This window comes from Paroedura picta, chromosome 7 (genome assembly GCF_049243985.1).
Source record: "Paroedura picta isolate Pp20150507F chromosome 7, Ppicta_v3.0, whole genome shotgun sequence".
Classification (NCBI taxonomy): Eukaryota; Metazoa; Chordata; class Lepidosauria; order Squamata; family Gekkonidae; genus Paroedura; species Paroedura picta.
In genome coordinates, this window is record NC_135375.1 from 71,563,887 (window position 1) to 71,576,079 (window position 12,193).

Below are 12,193 nucleotides of genomic sequence, written 5' to 3' on the forward strand. Positions count from 1 at the left end.
TATGTCTACTGTCTGCTTACCTCCATTTGAGGCAAGATTTCCCCTTCATTTTAATTTCACTCTCTTGCTAGGAGCTGTAGTAGTCTGTTTTCCTCTTTCCTGTAGAACTCTGGCTGTCCCACCCTGTATTACTATGATATTTTACTGCTGACTCAGCCCAGGAACCTGAGGGAAGGGTCAGGCTTCCCCTTTAAATTAAATCACTAAAAATGGCATTTGAGACACTTTGGAATTCATTTTAAAAAATCAACATAGAAAGGAAAGGTCAGGTGAAATCAGGGGTAAAATTTCTGAGGTAACTCAACAGAGGTAAAACCAATACATGGACATAATTTAGTTCTTATGTTCCAGGCTAGTGGAAACTATTCATAGTTGCTTAAAATTTTTAAGAGGCTCTTATTCACTCCAGTACGTTTCCTTTGAGTTTGCAAAAGGCTGGTACGCTGTTTCCAGTGCCCAAACCCCTTCTCTTGAAACACCAGTAATCTTGAGTTTTTAAGTGACTCTTAAGGTCTCTACATGCAGTTTCTAACCACACCAGACCAGTGATCTCACCACTTTTCAGAGCTAACTTCCTATTTGACTGGGTAGGAAAATTCTCCTTTAGAAGATCTATTCCCTTGGCCTTTTCGCACGGGGATCTTTGTTGCAAATTGTTTGCGGAATGAAAAATCGCCATTTAAAATAGTGGAATTCGTCGTTATGCATACCTGCCTTTGTAGTGGAATCAGTTGCGTTTTTTAGCGTTTCCCACAGGCTTCCGGTCTCGGCAGAAATCGCTAGAAAGGAAGCGCTATTGCCAAGCTCGTCCCGCCCCTGGCCGTCAAGCAGCCAATGGGCAGCCGTTAGCATGCTCCCAAACAGCCCCTTTCCCTTTAAGAAAGGTTTAAAAAAAAAAAACAGACCCATAGCAACGAATCTAGGTAGATTCGTTGCTACGGAGAGACCCATCCAGCTGCCTAATGTGAGCTGTCGTTTGATTGTATGATCGTTTGCACGCTGCCTCGAGTGATAAAAAAAAAATCCCCCCCCCCTCTCACGGGCCCGATTTTCGGCTGAATTTATGTGTAAAAAATAAAGGGACTTTATTTCAGCAAACGGGCTTTTATGTGGTTTGTGCTTAGTGACTAAAGGTGAAGGACTGAAGCCAGGGAAGCCTCTAAACAGAAAGAGGCTCGCTGGTGCGTTTATCCCCGCTCGCTCGGAGAAAAAAAAATGGCGATCGCTTCGCCGGAAGTTTGGAGGAGAGAGCCAGGGGGAGGGACTTTGAAGAACCAGCAACAATGGTAACGCACAGGTCTTTAGCGCTACTGTTGCAGATTGGTTGCAGGAGTGTATCGCTATCCGGAGGGTGAATCCACTTTTCTGGATTCCCCTGAAAGCGCTACAACGAAGCGCTTTTTGCGGGTCGGTTTCAGGATTGTTGCAGATTGTCTACGACGTCATGGGTTATGGCAAATTAGTAGCGTTTCCAATTAGCAACCATTGTGCTATTTTGAAGCCGTGCGAAATGGCCCCCTTTCTTTGGCCCAAATGGGAATCTTTGCTTACTTTTCAAACTTTCTTGGCAACTTCTCCCTGGTACTCCATCTATGTTAACCTGCTTTCAGCTAAAGTTGAAATCAGACTGTCAGTACTTATTCAAGGCTGAATTCTGATTGACCCTCTTCTTAGCATGCATCTCTCAAGACTCTCAAGACTCTGCTCAGCTGATATTAACCAGTTAGATTGCTTGGAATAGCCTGTCTTTCAAGCTCTCTGTGAAGTAAACTCTTCACAGTTCTTCAGCTGTTTGTACAGTACGTCTAAGCTTTAAAAAATACAGTCCATCACACAAATGGCATTGTTTCAGATTTACTTTGATTTCTCTTGGTTTGTTTCAATTACTTTTTTTGCAGAAGGGGTTCTCTTACATATGTGATGTTTTCTCAAGAGCCTCCAGTAGATCGTAGTAATGCATGACACTCATAATATGATGACCAAAGGAATCTCGTATGTATTATTTTACATTGGGAAATCAATGCATGTTTTCTTCTAGGAATAGGGTACTGGTCACTTTTAAGAAAATAAAAATCTGAGAAACTGTTTTTATTCATAAGAATCCATAACTGTATCAGTCTCAGCTATTCTCATACCCTCTTTATTGAAAATGCCTGACAGTGATTTAGAGATTATGCCGATCAACTGTCATTTGGAGTCTACACAGCTGCCAATTATACTGCTGTGGCAAACATCCTCCCTCTTCCTGACAGGAAACTAGTTGGCTCCAAGTGGGTTTTTTCAAGTCTTGTAGGTCTTTGTTTTTAATTACTAAAAAAAATCCAGGAGACCTGCTGCCATGTAGTTCTTTCTGCAAGGTGCAGATTAAGGACTCAGGCAGAAGAAACAAGATTACTTGCCTCATTCTGTTCATAAAATGCAACTTGCAGGCTTGAACAGCCTCAAGTCTGCCTGAAGACTGTGTCCTGCACTTGGTTTTGCTACGCTTTCTGCTTCTTTAGCATTTTCAAGAAGAAAAAGTGTACCCTTTAATATTCATTTGCTTTTACAGGAGAGTAGCTCTAGGAAATCCTACTTCAGTTGGTTAGGTTTTTTTGTATACTATATGCTCCCTTCCTTTTGACTTGGAACTTCATGCAATTTGTGCATTTTGTGGTCTGTTTTGTAAATGCAGCTGATATACAGTATTTCTCAAATTATATGTTCTTGAAGGGTAAGTATTGTTATCTGTAACAGCAAGAGCTGTTTCTCTTTCTAGCCAAATCTCTAGATATAAGCATTGTGAATGATGAACTGCCTCACAAGAACTTATGTATAGATAGAATGCCACGGCTACTGTTACTACCTATCTTAATATTTAGCAAAAGGGAGCGTGTTAGGTGTTGGTGAAGAGAGATTTTCAGGTGATCCTTCTTTAGGTATGTCTTCAGCTGTCTGCTTTTGAGTGAGAAAATTCTTGAAAATGTATGCAATTATAAAAGAGGCTGAACTTGAGAAAACATCAAAGCCATCTGAAAGAACTGTGAGAAACAAAGGCTAAATTTAGAAATGCTGCTGTCATGTCTTTTTTTCCATTGTAGAAAATGATAGCACAGATATTTATACTGCACAGATATTTGAGTAGTGTGACACAGATATTCCTGAAATTGTACTAAAAATGGATTGTATGGAGTCATTTTGTAATAAATCGTCAAATGCCTAGCTGTGGTGCAGAACTGTACAGTGAAGACAAATTGAAAAAGTTAATAATTCTTGTTGCAGACTAATTTCTGTGTATCCTTCGGATCTTTTGGTGCAGTGGGATTCCTGTCTATTTACATGTTTAGTGAAAACATTCTGTTTTTAAAAAGTTATTCAAACTTTGAGATCATCTACTTGGAATATTGTTTCAGTGAGTTCTTAATGAAATGTGGTGTTTGTATATGGACGTATCTGTTTGTATCCTGAAACATGCCTAAGTTTTGCAGTTTCTTTGTGCGCCTAATAACTTTTCTGAGTTAGTGTGGATAATAACTAGGCCCTAGATCGGCCTGGAAAGCACCTGATCCTGCAGTAATAGCGCTGCTCAGGTGGCTCAAATCTGATCAAGGCCCAGAGGCTGCTAAGAATTGCCATGCAAGCTGCATTGAATAGTCTAAAAGGAAGACCATGGCATAAATAAAATAGTTTCTAAAAAGGGTAGTGTGATTTACAATCTTTTAATATTGCTTCAGTACAGTGAGAAACAATGAGAGAAACCAATAGTTGTAGAGCGATGGCTGCATTTACATTTGGAGTTGCTAAAATTTCTTTTGGGATCAACACCAATTTTGTGCTTTTCTTATGCTTTTTTGGGGGTGGTAGTGGTATAACTGCTTGACTCTGGTGTTGAAGGATGGACTAACATTTCTGGAATAGGGCTTATGGTCTGATCACTCACTTTCTATTTACTGGATTTCATCTCAAATAGATTTGTTCCCTAGCATTCATTTGAGTGTGCTATGACTGCTTTCTCATAGTTGATGTGCTTTAGTGACAAAGAAGTTACTCACATCCAGTACAATTATTTAGGGTAGTCTCATCATTCACCATCCTTGAAGAAGGGTGCCCAAAGAGAGAAACTGGACATCAGCTGTGAGGCATTTGCAAACCACACTGTGGATAAGGTCTTGACACTCCGCCACAACCTTCTGCCAACTTTAGTTATAGAAAAGGAACTAGAGGCGCCTTGGCCACCTTTGAAGGATACACTAGACAGCTTCAGACAACTCTCAATGACCAAAGTGAACAGGATACTGCGATGAAGCCCACCACTTTCCCCCTAGACCCCTTCCCCTTGTGACTTATCAAATGGTCAGATGCAAGAATAGGGCCCCCCCTACAGGAGATAATTAACCTCTCCCTATCAACCGGAGAATTCTCAGAGGGCCTGAAGGAGGCAGTGGTTCATCGTTTGCTGAGGAAACCATCCCTGGATCTGTGGGTGCTTGCCAACTACTGCTCTGTCTTGCACTTGGCATTTCTAGGGACATTTTTTGGTTTATCACAAAGCTCCCCCTGCCAACTTGAAAGGAAGTCTGTCATAATGTTCCTTATGCATTTACCTTTTTTCCTGCTATTTTTTACTTCAGAAATTGCCCTCTGAGACATTGTTTTGCTCTGTGCTTGCAGACAGCCTGCACTTAACAAGCACCTTTGTCTGTTCTTGCCATGTTTTCAAAGAACTGTAGGACGATAGAGCTGAATCATCCCTTTGTGAGACCAATCGAAATCTGGACGGGATCAGCTGTCAAAGAGGAAGCATCGCGATATATATATATTCCTGCAACCCTATAATTGGGAAATAGTTGCATTCAGCAAAAAGCATTTCCTTTTCCATCACTATTTTAAACAAAATTGAAATCTTAGGGTCAGATATTCAGTTGAATCTGGGAATCACATAATTCCAGAACTGATAATATTGTAGTAGGTTCCTTTATTATTACTTCCGATGGTAAACCAGCAATGGTGATTGAGGCTATTTAGGTAATTCAGATCTCTCTGTTGCTGTGTTATGGCTTGTTAAGAGGTGTTTTGAATGCAGTATGGATGGTGGGAGAGTGGGAGAGAATTGTGTGGCTAGGGAAATGTTTTCTAGCAGTCTTCATAATATATCTACAGTTGCTTCTGTTTTAGCAACTCATTTGCATTGTTAAACTTTTCAGGAAAGTTTTTGACCTTTTCCATGACAGATACATTTAGTTTTTAAAAATATATATAAGCCTGCCTTTTATCAATCACTGACCAGACGAGATGATAACACTTGAGGACCAAGCAACAAGGAAATATTTTAGTTTCATATGCTGTGGTGATAGTGGGATTGCCACTAGTGGGGATCCTGCATTCATGGTCCAAAGGCAAAGGTAATTTGCAAGCATAGCAAACCCATTGGATGTTCTTTCCCCTGCTGCCAAATTTACTCCCTCTAGAGGCTACTCCTCCAGCACTCACAATGTACAGCATAATAGGTCTTTCTATATTGGTTATTTTGGGGCAGGGTATGTTTTTTGAAATTGTAGGTAGATATTTTTCTGTTGTTACTGTCATGTAGCCATTTTAGTAGACTTCTAAATCCCTATGGCTCTCTCCCCTTCTTTGGTTTAAAAAAATCAATTCCTTCTTTTTAACAGAATGAGACTAGTCTCAGTATGAGTTGAATGCTGAACCAATGAAGAGGAGACAGCCACAGTAACTACAGGTAGAAGAATACCTACCATTTGAAAAAAACACCCTGCCTGAAACTTACCAAGAAGAATAGACCAGTCTTGCAGCAAAAAAAAGCAGTGCTTCAGCCTATCAGCTTTTACTCATTGGGGTGCAGAACACATACTCTGTGATTTTTTAGAGAATATAGGATTTTTTAAAAGGAGCAGAGTGTAGGAGCAGAAATTAAAGGAATACTGCATCTAATTCTCCAGTATTCGCAAATAAACTGCGGATACAGAGAGGACCATTGTCTGGGATTCAAACACCCTGCTATGTAAGTGGAAGGCAAAGGCACTCTTGGTCACCAAAGGGATTTGCCAGTTTTCCCTCCATTTTCCATACTCTAGTGATCCCTATAAAGCTGCTGCAGAGGGTCCCTGGCCCTGAGTTTTAGGAAACTGACTATGCTAGGGTTGGGTGGGGGTAAGAGATCAATGTTTCCTGTGCAAGCAGAAGTATCTTCTGTTCATGCAGAAGAATCTTTGCATTCAGGCCATTAGTTAACTACATTTTAACATGCCTTGCTGGTTGTCTTTATGCTCTATGCAATTTTTTAATTCAACTTGACAGTAATTCTCCAGGTTTTTATGCCTTAATCCTGTATATCAGGGTTTTACAAAATTAAAACCTTTTTCTGTTCCTTATTGGCTTAATATTTTTGCATAAATATGATTGAATATAGTTTTCTTGAATGACACTCAGCTTTGGAAATAACCAGCCAAGTGTTATCTCATTGCTCAAGTTGCTTGTGTGTGTAGTGCAGAGCACTCAAGTTCTAGAGAGACCTAAACTATTGTGTGTTGCTGTATTTCTTCAAACTGAAATGTTTTGATAGCCTTTAGCATTTTGTGTATGAAATGGACATTGTTAAGGTATGCTGGGAGTGTTTGCTGAGCTTTTTATTTACTAGCTTTGCTCTGATGATATGTAAGCATATGGTACAGTGGATTCAAAGAAAGAATGAAATCTCCAGCTCTTCTGCTTAATAAGTGAAATTTTCTTAATATAGCTGTATTTACTAATTGAGTGTCCTATGAAATCATTGGGAAAATTATGTCAGTAATGGAGCCTAGGAAATGTATTTTTTGTAAGCGTCAGAAAATTCTATATAGCAAAAAAATCTAAAAATGGAAATGTCTTGGGTAGAATACTTTCCTATGTTATTAGATGCTAATATTTACTTCCTCTGTATTTTTCTTAAGAACATGTGGGGGAGAGGTCAAAGGACACCCCAAATGGAGAAAGAAATCAGTGGTGGCAGCCCATTATGCTGAGGCTTACAGAAGATGATAAATTATTAGTAGAATGGATATATTGATATTTTGCATTGCTACTAGAGTAGCAGGCTAATATGGTGTCAAAAAGTACCTTTTTAAATCTTCATCTTGGACAGGAGTTCGGATTCTGCCAACCTGGCCACATTGATCCATGATACAGTAACTTTGGGGTTGAATTTTTGGAGCTGTGTACTTTATTTTAGCACACAAAACTTTCCAACATTCATCCTTATTCATGGTTCCTCTATATATTTGTGAAACAGCTGGGGGGTGGAACGTGTCCAGCTGTCCAAGTTGGAATAGTGCAACACTGGTTGCACCCTGATTGGCCCTGCCCCTGCGGCTCCCGCCCTCTGTCCCTGGACTCTAGTCTCTTTGCTCTCAGACGCACCTTAGTGCCTGGGGCCAGCAGCAGTAAGGGGAGAGGGCCCTGGGCAAAGGGTCATGGTAGAGGGCCTGGTAACAAGGGCCTCTTGGCCTGCTAGGCTGGGCCTCCCAATGAGGGCCTCCCAGCCTGCTAACTGCCTGCTAAGTAGCTCTGTCCTGGGCCTGCTAACAAGCTGGCCAGCCCCCGCCCGCCCCACTTGATCCAGCTGCGAGCTGTGGCCCATAGCCCCCTTAAGCTGCCTCGCTGGGGGCCAGGGGAGGGGACCCTTTCCAAGCCCGTTCTTAGGAACGGGCTTTGAAGCTAGTTGTTTCGTAAATCTAATCATAGTGCCACTACAATATTAGGCAAAATTTTCAGTTTTGAATTGTATTTAATATGATGGTCCCTAGGCATTGTGTAGGGAACATATTTATGTTCTAGTGACTTAAACTAGGGCAGGGGGGAGGGATGCACAGATACAATAGTCCAAAAATGAAAAACCAAGCTAGGAACTCAAGCTGATGGACCAATAGGAACCAGAACCACTGGGATGAAATTAATTCAGAAGAGTTTCCAACTAAGCATCCAGAAGAAGTTCCTGAGCTATTCCTCAGTGGAACAGGCTTCCTCAGGAAGTGGTGGGTTCTCCTTTCTTAGATGTTTATAAGTAGAGGCTAGGTAGCCACCTCACAGAAATGCTGATTCTGTAAATTTAGACATATTGTAAGTGGCTAAGCAGAAGGGATTGTGTCCATCCTTGGCTCTTGTGGCCCGTTCTTGTATGCCCAGGAAAATACCGATTACCACTTTGGGGTCAGGAGGCAAATTTCCTCCAGGTCAGACTGGCCAGGAATTCTGTTTATTGGGGGGGGGGGCATTATCTGGGCATGGAGTGGTTGGGCAGGTATTTGTGAATTTCCTGCATTCTGCATAGGATTGGGCTAGATTAGCGATCCCCAACCTGTGGGCTGCGGACCACATGTGGTCCTTCGACTAATTGGGGGTGGGCCCCGAAGGATGCCTTCTCCCCCCCCCCGGCCCTTTACTTCATCCCCCCCAGCCCTTTACAACACACTTCATTATTGTGGCGTGTCTGTATCTTATTTTGAAGGGATGTTTAAACATTACCATAGCGATCAGAGAGCGCTAGGGCAGTGTTTGAGAGTAGAGGAGTAAATTACCCCCCACCGGGCCTCAGTAAAAGGCGGTGAGTGGTCCCCGGCATTGAGTGGTCCCCGGTGATAAAAAGGTTGGGGACCACTGGGCTAGATGACCTTGGAGTTCCCATCTCTATGATTGTAATATTTTGATTTTTATGCCTCCTGTCATATGGTAGAAGGGATATTGTAATCTCCAGTATTACATGGAGCCAACAAGTAATGTATGCAGTACTGTGGAGACTGACCGTGAGACTAGTTGCCCGTGATCTCTGTGGAAGAGTTAAATTCTGTTGAAAGGGATGATTGTACAACTGCATACGTGGTATATCATGCACAATCATTTAGGTGTTAAAATTAATGCACCACAATCTTCAGGATTTTGTTAAATGTAAACAATGTAAGGAAGTACATGTTACTACTTTATTTTTAAATCTTTATTAGTCCATTAAAATAATTTCCAACTAAAACTTTGAATTCTCTTTTTATATACACTTTGAATGAGAGCTGATATTTTTTCCTAATCATATATTTTGGTTCAACTACTTTTTGTACTATACAGGCTAAATTAGGTCATGCTCTGTTTAAGACACTTTTTTTCTATTTTTTTCTATTCAACGTTTTCCGGAAGGCCCACATCCCAGGTCCACTAACTCAAGGACAGCTTGCTAGTCAGGACTGAGTGGGGGGTTGTTTTATCTGGAATATATAAATATATAATATTTTTAATCTTACATTTCCATAATTTTTAAAACTTGCTACAGATATACCAAGCCTTTCAAAACTCGTACGGAAATCAGCTCCCTATGCTGAATCTCAGTCTTCTTGGCTAAAGTCTGTGAAGGAAAGATAATATATCCGGTTCTCCAACATTTCCTCCTTGGACTCAGTAGCCCCCCATTGCCACCATGTGATGGTTGCCAGGCAGTAATGGCAGTTTATACCTTATCATAATAAAATAATATGGCACTCATTTGCATCCCATGCTATTTAAATAACATTTGCATGTGGAATCACATGAGTTGTGCCCATGTCTTGGTCTTTTTCCGAACAGACTTCCCAGCTTAGTAATATTTGGATAATAAGGAATAATCTCATTGACCCTGTCCGCGTGATTGCTGTCTAAGTCTTTATTATGTTGTTCCATTCCAATATGCTTCCTTTCAGAGGGTGGGCAAATAAGGGTCTAGGAACATCCTCTCATTTTATTCACCTTTGGAACAGCTTATCGTTCTTATTCTGTATCATTTTGATTAGTATAATAATAGTCTCTCTGATGACGGTTATCCTGATTCCCTTCCCTTCCCTTGGGGTATAATCAATCTTTGTTCAAAGGCTTCAGGGACTACTATATCTGTGTGTTGCAGTGAATGCCCTGATTTGGACATGACAGCCTGTTCTTCTTTCATGTTGGGAAATGTAGGTTCAGGAAATGCCATTCTTCATTATGGCTTTAATTGCATTTGGAAAGCAAGCAGACTGTGTATGCATGCAGCTGCGTCTGATCAGCTAATTCAACCAAACAGAAAACCACTCACTGGTTGAATTACTTAAATGGGCTCCTTCAAAGGATGAATATAAGATTTTCAGGTCTGCGTTCTTACAGTTGCAAGAGAAATAAAATCAGCTGCCATTATGACATGTTCCCTCTTTGGAATGTTTTAATCCAAGCTTGTGATTGATATACTGTATTCCTATTAAAACTATATCATCGGGACAACACACTCTTCATGTATATCCCAGAAATTTTCAGGAACCAGTCCCATTGAAGCTCCTGCACACCAAGCACCACACAGAACTAAAATATATGAATGTGTTGGTTTCTGTTGTAGATGTGGAATCTCTGGGACTAAGGTTGCAATCCTAAAGACACTTTCCTGATAGTAAATAAAGAGGACTGACTTGTATAGCGCAGAAGCCGTATCCTATTGTAGCTCCCTAAGTTCCATTTGTAAGCAAAGTTGCAGCCTTCCAAGTCTGCTGAAGTCAGTTTGCTTAGAAGGGTGTAACTGCAGAGTGATGGCACTGTAAGCCTTCATCCTTCTCCAACATGAGCCCTGTAGTGCACTGTCTGAAATTTTACTAAAACAAAACAAAAAGTAAAACCAACTAAAACAAAAAGTAGAAAATTTCCTAACCCTAACAAATGTCAAGAACCTAGAAAGGTCAACACCAGGGAAATAAACTTAAGCCTATACAGGGTAGAATACTATTTAAATATAATGCCAGTATTTACTATTCAAGTTAAAAGCCCAAGGTCTTTAGCATAGCCTCAAAATCAATACATGTATATTAATGCCTCCACTGACCAGACGTGTTCCGGCATTACCGCTTTCATCAATGGTCAGGCATCAAATAAAACCAGCATATGTAAAATATACAATAAGTACAATAATTGTTATAGCCAGTTGGGTCCTTTACATATATTCAGGACACCATGGACCTATAGACAATTCTGTGAACCAGAAGGTCAGATAAAACTATTTGAAGTCTCTAATTTTCAAAAAACAAGCCTTCGTCAAGGCAAGCACTTTCAGTGTCCAGTAAGTGTCTTGTAATCAGGAGCCAACCTTCAGAGAATCATAATGTTGGAAGGGACCTGTAGGGTCATCTAATCAAAACCCCTGCAGAATGCAGTAAATTTGCAACTACCTGCCCACCCACAGTGACCCTAATTTTATGTCCAGATGATGCCCCCCCCCCCGAAAACTCAGAATCCCTTGCCAGTCTAGTATGGAGGAAATTTGCCTTCTGACCTTATAGTGGTAATCAGCATTTCTTTGGGCATACAAGAAAGGGCCACAAGAGCCAAACTCAGACACAATCCCTTATGTTTAGCCATTTACAATCTGCTAAACATATAATCTGCCATTTACAATCTGAAAGATTCAGTCATCTGGCTGCTGCTAGCTGACATAGCCTTGTTAGAAGAATGAAAGTAAGGCTCACTCAGAACTGTATGTGTTCTGGTATGTTATTGCAATGGAAGTGTGGGATTTGAGAGTTAGCATGGAGTTCAGTGTCCTGAAAAACTTTTCCCACAGTATGCTGCACCAAGTTTCACAGTTCAAAATAGTCTGGGTGTTGTCATTTATGATTTTTAAATGTAATATTTGAGAGAAGCTAGGTTTTACTCTGAGAGGCTTTCAGAAGACCAATACTTGTGGCTTATTTTTATGTATTTTCGGTGTGCTGTTTGAACTATTGGCTTGTCCCTGAGGTAAATTTTTAGTGGTGCCATTCATTTGTCACTTACTTTTAGCTCCTAAGTACTGAAGACAGTTCTTTCCCCCCTTTCCTAACATTTGGCAGGTTGACTGCCCAGGTGAGTAATTTGTTTGCCAGCTTCTGATTTAAATCACACATTCCTGTCCCTTTTGAATTATTGGTGGAAAGTGATTAAAATGCAATTAAGGACAAAGAATATGGAATTGGAATTAGAGATACTGCTTTTAGTTTATTTTGCTTTAGTCAGCAACTAGTTTTGCTTACCAAAGCAATGTAAAGGCCAAGAGATTTAAAGGTGCAGTGCAAAGTAGTGAGCCAGGGCAATTGTACTTTTTTAAAGGATTAAGTGGAGAGCCCTGTGCCTCCGCACCTACTTGAAACAGCATCTGTTGCATCCTCCATGTCATTCCTTTTCTCTCTCTCCCATCCTCTTGCAGCTG

The 12,193-nt window shown here is 40.7% G+C and overlaps 1 protein-coding gene across 5 annotated transcripts in view; it reads left to right on the forward strand.

Annotated features, from left to right (window-relative positions):
* The window catches only part of APBA1 (amyloid beta precursor protein binding family A member 1), a 98,917-nt gene that overhangs the window by 19,909 nt on the left and 66,815 nt on the right, over positions 1-12,193 (forward strand). The window lies entirely within an intron of this gene.